General features: G+C 56.2%; 1 protein-coding gene and 1 pseudogene across 17 annotated transcripts in view; one reads left to right on the plus strand and one right to left on the minus strand.

The window, feature by feature from the left end:
• The window catches only part of KDM2B (lysine demethylase 2B), a 162651-nt gene that overhangs the window by 34849 nt on the left and 121201 nt on the right, over positions 1-6601 (minus strand). The gene's annotated exons all lie outside the window — the stretch shown is intronic.
• LOC108315133 lies at positions 447-1239 on the plus strand (annotated as a pseudogene). Its single transcript, XR_001829841.2, has one exon. The product of XR_001829841.2 is annotated as a ferritin heavy chain-like (transcript).

Consider the following 6601-nt stretch of genomic DNA (forward strand, 5'->3'; position numbering starts at 1 on the left):
CTCACTCTGTCACCCAGGCTGGAATGCAGTGGGGCCATGATTGCAGCTTCCAACTCCTGGTCTTAAGCAGTCCTCCCACCTCAGCCTCCAAGTAGCTGGGACTACAGATATGTGACATCACATCTGGCTAATATTTGTACTTTTTTGTAGATGCGATTTCACCATGTTGCCCAGCTGGCCAAACATCTGAGCTCAAGCCATCCACCTGCCTCAGCCTCCCAGAAGTGCTGGGATAACAGGCGTGAGCCACTGCACCCAGCCTATAGTCATTTTTATAGAAAAATAGAGAGACGTTCTTCGCCCAGAGTCGCCGTGGTTTCCTGCTTCCACAGTGCTTGGACAGAACCCAGCGCTCGTCCCCTACCCCGGCCAGCCGCCCACAGCCAGCCCTCCTTCACCTCCACACCGCGGCCTCGGACCGCCCCAAGGCTCCCGCTGCCTCCCCAAGGCCCCCACTGCCTCCCCAGCGCCGCCCAGCCACCGCCACCGCCGCCGCCGCCGCCGCCGCCGCCACCTCTCCTTAGCAGCCGCCATGACGACCGCATCACCTTCGCAGGTGCGCCAGAACTACCACCAGGATTCAGAGGCCGCCATCAACGGCCAGATCAACCTGGAGCTCTACGCCTCCTGTGTTTACCTGTCCATGTCTTACTACTTTGACCGCGATGATGTGGCTTTGAAGAACTTTGCCAAGTACTTTCTTCACCAATCTCATGAGGAGAGGGAACATGCCGAGAAACTGATGAAGCTGCAGAACCAACGAGGTGGCTGCATCTTCCTTCAGGATATCAAGAAACCAGACCATGATGACTGCGAGAGCGGGCTGAATGCGATGGAGTGTGCATCACATTTGGAAAAAAATGTGAATCAGTCACTACTGGAACTGCACAAACTGGCCACTGACAAAAATGACCCCCATTTGTGTGACTTCATTGAGACACATTACCTGAATGAGCAGGTGAAATCCATCAAAGAATTGGGTGACCACGTGACCAACTTGGCAAGATGGGAGCACCCCAATCTGGCTTGGCAGAATACCTCTTTGACAAGCACACCTTGGGAGACAGCGATAATGAAAGCTAAGCCTTAGGCTAATTTCCCCATAGCCACAGGGTGACTTCCCTGGTCACCAAGGCAGTGTATGCATACTGGGGTTTCCTTTACCTTTTCTGTAAGTTGTACCAAAACATCCACTTAAGTTTTTTGTACCATTCCTTCAAATAAAGAAATTTGGTACCCCCCCCAAAAAAAAAAATAGAATAAAAGCTATTTTTACTTTAAGGGAATAAAAAAAAAAAAAAAAAAAGGCTGGGCATGGTGGCTCATCCCACCACTTAGGGAGGGCAAGGCCAGCGGATCACCTGAGGTCAGGAATTGGAGACCAGCCTGACCCATGTGGAGAAACTCCGTCTCTAAAAATACAAAATTAGCCAGGTGTGGTGGCACATGCCTGTAATCCCAGCTACTCAGGAGGCTGAGGCAGGAGAATCAATCAATCACTTGAACCTGGGAGGTAGAGGGTGCAGTGAGCCGAGATCACACCATTGCACTCCAGCCTGGGCAACAAGAATAAGACTACATCTCAAAAACAAAATTAAAAAACTGGCCAGGCTAGTAGCTCATGCCTGTAATCCCAACACTTTGGGAGGCCAAGGTGGGAGGATTGCTTGCGGCCAGGAGTTTAAGATCAGCCTGGGCAACATATCAAGACCCCATCTCTATATAAATAAAAAACAAAAAAATTAGTAGCTGAGTGCAGCAATGTGTGCCTGCAGTCCTGGCTACTCAGGACGCTGAGGCAGGAGGATCACTTGAGCCCAGGAGTTCAAAACTGCAGTGAGTTATAATCACATCACTGTATTCCAGCCTGGGTGACAGAGCAAGACCCTGATTCCAAACAAAAAACAAAATGGAACAAGAATTCTTCTCCCTAAGAGCCCTCCTTTAAGAGGCACCTCTTCAACTTGGAAAGCAAGCTGAAGAATTTTCTGACACATTCTGTACTAGAGAAGCAAATGTAGTCTGTGGGAGAAGGTCCCGCCAAGGGTGCACACCAGCAAAGAGCGAGGATGGGGTCTCCCGCCAACATGGCTCACTCACCCGAGGCCCGCCCCCAGCTCCTGTCCCACAGGCTGTGACACTTGGGGAAACCCAGGCTGCTGAGGGAAGGCATGGGGCAGACAGGCCAGCCCAGCACGACGAAAGTCTCAGGTGGGGATGAGAAGTGCATCAGAGTTTTGGCTGCCGGAAGCTGGAACAGCTAAAACTCTGATGGGGTGGGAGTGAGGGCTACACCACCTACAGAGATGGACTGGGCAGCAGCAACCTCCAAGCAGCCACGGCCTCCCTCAGAGGAGTCCTTTCATCCAGCAGGGGGCGAGTCTACTCATCCATCCACACTCCAGGACTTGGCAACCTCTTCTTATGAAGGACCTTCTCTTTTGGTGCCAAACCCACTCAGCAGGGTGAGGCAGAAGTAGAGAGAAACTTCCAAGAAGAGCTGGGTCTGGAGCCTGCAAGCTGGAAACTCCAGAGACCCTTGCTCTGCTTTGGAAGATGCAAATGGCTTCGAGATCCTCGGAAAGAGCCACTCTTCTCAGACCCAGGCTGAGAAAACTGCCCAAGTAAAGCAAGCAGGGAGGCGAGGGGAGTGTCCCCCAAGTGCAGGGTACCTTAGCTGACAAACACCTTCTCTGTTGGGACTAGGGGACAAACCTGCCGCCTATTGCCCTAGCTTAGATGTCGCCTCCCTCAATGCACCAAGTGAGAAAAAAAATAATAAAGTGAATAACACAACCTCAAGTCGTTGCTAAGGACTCCACAAGTGCCACAACTGGCCTATCCAATGTGAGACGGAAGAAGAAAAAAATTTGGCTACAAGGAATACAGATCCTTTTTTTTTTTTTTTAGACACAGTCTCACTCCTCTCACTCAGGCTAGAGTGCAATGGCACCATATCGGATCACTGCAGCTTCCGCCTCCTGGGTTCAAGCTATTCTCCTGCCTCAGCCTCCCTGTTAACTGGGATTAAAGGCACTGGCCACCACGCCTGACTAATTTTTGTATTTTTAGGAGAGACAGGGCTTTCGCCATGTTGGCCAGGCTGGTCTCGAACTCCTCACCTCAGGTGATCTGCCCACCTCGGCTTCCCTAAGTGCCAGTATTATAGGCGTCAGCCACCATACCGGGCCTACAGGTCCTCTTTTAACACAAGTCTCTCTCAGGAGTGGCAGAACCCGAGAACATGTTTTTAAGCCCAGAGACATAGTAAGTCTTGCAGTGTCAGAAATTGTATCTACAGGCCATAGGGTGTGACCAAATTTAAAAACAAACAAAAATCAGCTAACAGGAACCCCAATCCTGAAACACCAAAGCTGAGTGGAGACATCAAAGCCCAGTTGACACAGAATACCGACATCCTATGAATGAATGACCGAATGCTCCAGAAATAGCAAACTGTCGCAGGATTAAGTAGACCCCAAACTGAAATGAAAACGTTCAAAGCAGGAATTGAAGTATGAGCTATGGAACAAGATTTTGAGAGCCATTCACACGTGGGGCTACTGACTTAATAAAAGTTCAAGCCAAAAGCACTTGAATCGTTGCTAAGTTAATCCAGTCCGAAAGATCCGTTAGATTCACAACACCGCAAAGGGCACACGTGCCTGAAAATTCTCCAGCAAAGCTGACAAAATAAAAATCAACTGTCTGTTACGTAAAACCACTTAATACTACAACGTGTGATACTATTTAAGCACAGCCTATAGTCCACTTCCTCAATTGCACCTAATGATAGGGGGAAAAAGAGTTCCCACATTTTGGCTGGGTCATTCCAAAACACCTTTATCCCATCGGGATTATAAATAAGCATTTAGTTCACCCAAGTCTGTCCAATGCCACATGCTAACTCAACCCATCCCATTCTTAATTTTTCGGATACGTCTACCTGGCCTGTGTCCTGTTCCAAATACTATTTTGCAAATTATACTTCGTAAAGCCTCAACTTTCTTCGCCCTCTTCCTAAACACGAACCTTCCCGTAGTAAATTCACGCCATAAACACACCCAGGGCTTTGTTTTACACACAGATTTCTCCCCCTGGTCCCGAGAGAGGCTGCTTTTCCTTCAGAATCCACCGAGGCCAACTCCTGCCATCTGGGGTCGCGGCTTCCTCCGCCGCCGCCGCCGTGCGGACTCGCCCGGGTTCCGGGTGGCCCGCGCCGGCCCGCGGCTTGCACCCCTTCCTGTCTCCGTCTGCCCACGGCGGGCGGCGGGCGTGCGGCGCCCAGACAAAAGCTCGGGCCGTCGGGCCCACGGGCCACGGGCGCGCTCCAGCCCCGAGGCCGAGGGTCCCGGCGCAACTTTGCGAACGCAGAAGCAGGAGGCGCCCGCGCCCGCGGGGTCCGGGTGCGCCCAGGGCGGCCGGCAAGCGCGTGGGCCGCGGGCGAGGGCGCCGGGGGAGGGCGCGGCGCGCCCCGCGGCCGCCCGCAACTTGCCCCGGGCCGTGGCCCGCGCCCGGCAGGCCCGCCCGACGGCGAGGCCCGGCGGCCCACATTGTCCCCGCGGCGCTCGGCGGCGCCCCGCGCGCTCGCCCGGCCGCACACGCCCCCTGCCCGGGCCGGCTGCGGGCCTGCCGCGCTCCTCCACGCCCCGCTCGGGCCCGGCCCCGGTCGCCCCGCCGGCGGCGGCGGCAAAACTTTCTCCTCATCGCGGCGGCGGCGGCGTCGCGGCCGCCCTCGGCGCGTCAGGCAGGCGGCTGGGAGGTCGGGCGACGGGTCCCTCCCTCAGCCCCACCCCGGGCCGCCGACCTGGTCCGGCTCCGATTCATAGTCGTCGTCCTCGGCGCTCACGGACATGGCCATGGCTCATGGTGGGCCCAGGCTCGCGCGCGCTGACATGGCTGGAGCGGCGCCGCCGCCGCCGCCGCCCGCCCGGAGCAGGCTCGGCTCGCCCTGGCTCGGGCTCGGGCTCGGGCTCGGGCTCCCGCTGCCGCGAGGAGGGAGCCGCGCCGCGCGCCTCGCACGCCCGCGCGGGAGGGGGCGGGGAGGGGCCGGCGAGGGAGGGCCGGGGCGCTCATGCATATGCATGAGGCGAGCCAGGAAGGGGCTGGCCCCCCGGGCGGGCGGGCCAATGGCGCGGCCGCGGCACTGGGGCCGCACACAAAGGGAGCCCGGCCTGCGGTGACACGGGGGCGGGCCCGCCGAGGGCGGCCCCGCCGAGGGCGGCCCCTCGCGGCCGGAGCACCGGGACTGGGGCTGCGTGGGGGCGTGCCCCGCGCCCCGCCCGGCCCGGCCCGCGCGCCGCGGGATGCACATGGGTGGCTGCACGCCGCCACCGCTGCAACAGGAAATGCACGCCTGGCCTGGGGTGGGGTCTTTTGTGTGGTCCCGTGGGGCGTCTCGCGGGAGTCCGGGGGCGCCCGGGCCGTGGGGGACGACCCTGCACGCGACGCCAGGAGCGGTTCCCCAGGTCCCCAGCAGCGGGCACACGGGCTCCCGCGTTTGCACTCGCTCCGGGACCAGGACCTGACGCGCACGAACCCAGGAGCCCCCGACCCAGAGCCTGCAGGCCCGCTGCCCTGGATAAGATCTGGGCGCCCAGTCTCCCCCGACGCGGGCGGTTGGGCTGGGGCGGCCTCCTGGCGCTACACGCCAGGCACTCGGGTTCGCCTTTGCAGGTCAAGTAGTGCAGGCAGGAGTCCCATTCGAGCCGCCTGACGGGGGCTGTCAGAATGCCCTGACTCTGCCCTGAGGTGGGCACCCCACTGCCTTGGACAGGAACCCTCTTCTGAGTCGACCTCGGAAAGGTGGAGGACGCTGTAGGCCTGAACGCAGCTCTCCTGGGAGACTGGCCGCCCCCTAGGCTGCCTGGGAAGGTGCGGGTTTCTGAATTCTTAAACTGCAAAGGTTCCTAGTGCTCACTCCAGCTGCAGCCCACTCCTGAAAAAAATTGTTGCTAGAAACCTGGATCTTCATTCAAAAAAAAAAAAAAAAAAAAAAAGTATATCGGGCACTTCAGCCGGCAGCCCTTACACTGAAAGAAGAGCTCATGACCATGAGGTGGAATGACCAGTGCCGTTGTAAGCATCAAAACCATAGCTAAACACACGCTAAGAAGGACTTGGCATACATACCATCCACCTGTCCAAGGCAACACTAAATGTGCACACCTGTACCTATTCAGTTTCTCCATCTATACAAGGGGAAGGATTTACCAAGGGATGGTTAGCTTGTAAAAAGATCAGAGTCTTTCTCAAGAATAAGCCATGAAATCAGGTGACCAACTCTCCAATGGCCATCTGTTAGTCACATCCAGGCCACTGGCCACGAAATCCAGTGAGAACAGAAGGGATGGGCAGGCTGGTCCTGGACTGGCCTTTCAAAGAAGGCAGGCCGTGTGCTGGAGACCTTGTAAACAAAACTCAGGAAGCTTCTAGCAAAGTCAGCAAAAATGAATAAGCAGGGATGTCAGTTTTACTGAGTAGATTTTAAAGTCTGAAATTTACACACCCACTATAGAAAAAAAATCCCAGTCGACTTACTGAAACGTATCTGTTTTGTTTCCTTTCTCACTCCCCCCCCCTTTTTTTTTTTTTTTTTTTT

Source organism: Cebus imitator, unplaced genomic scaffold (genome assembly GCF_001604975.1).
Source record: "Cebus imitator isolate Cc_AM_T3 unplaced genomic scaffold, Cebus_imitator-1.0 Scaffold169, whole genome shotgun sequence".
NCBI lineage: Eukaryota > Metazoa > Chordata > Mammalia > Primates > Cebidae > Cebus > Cebus imitator.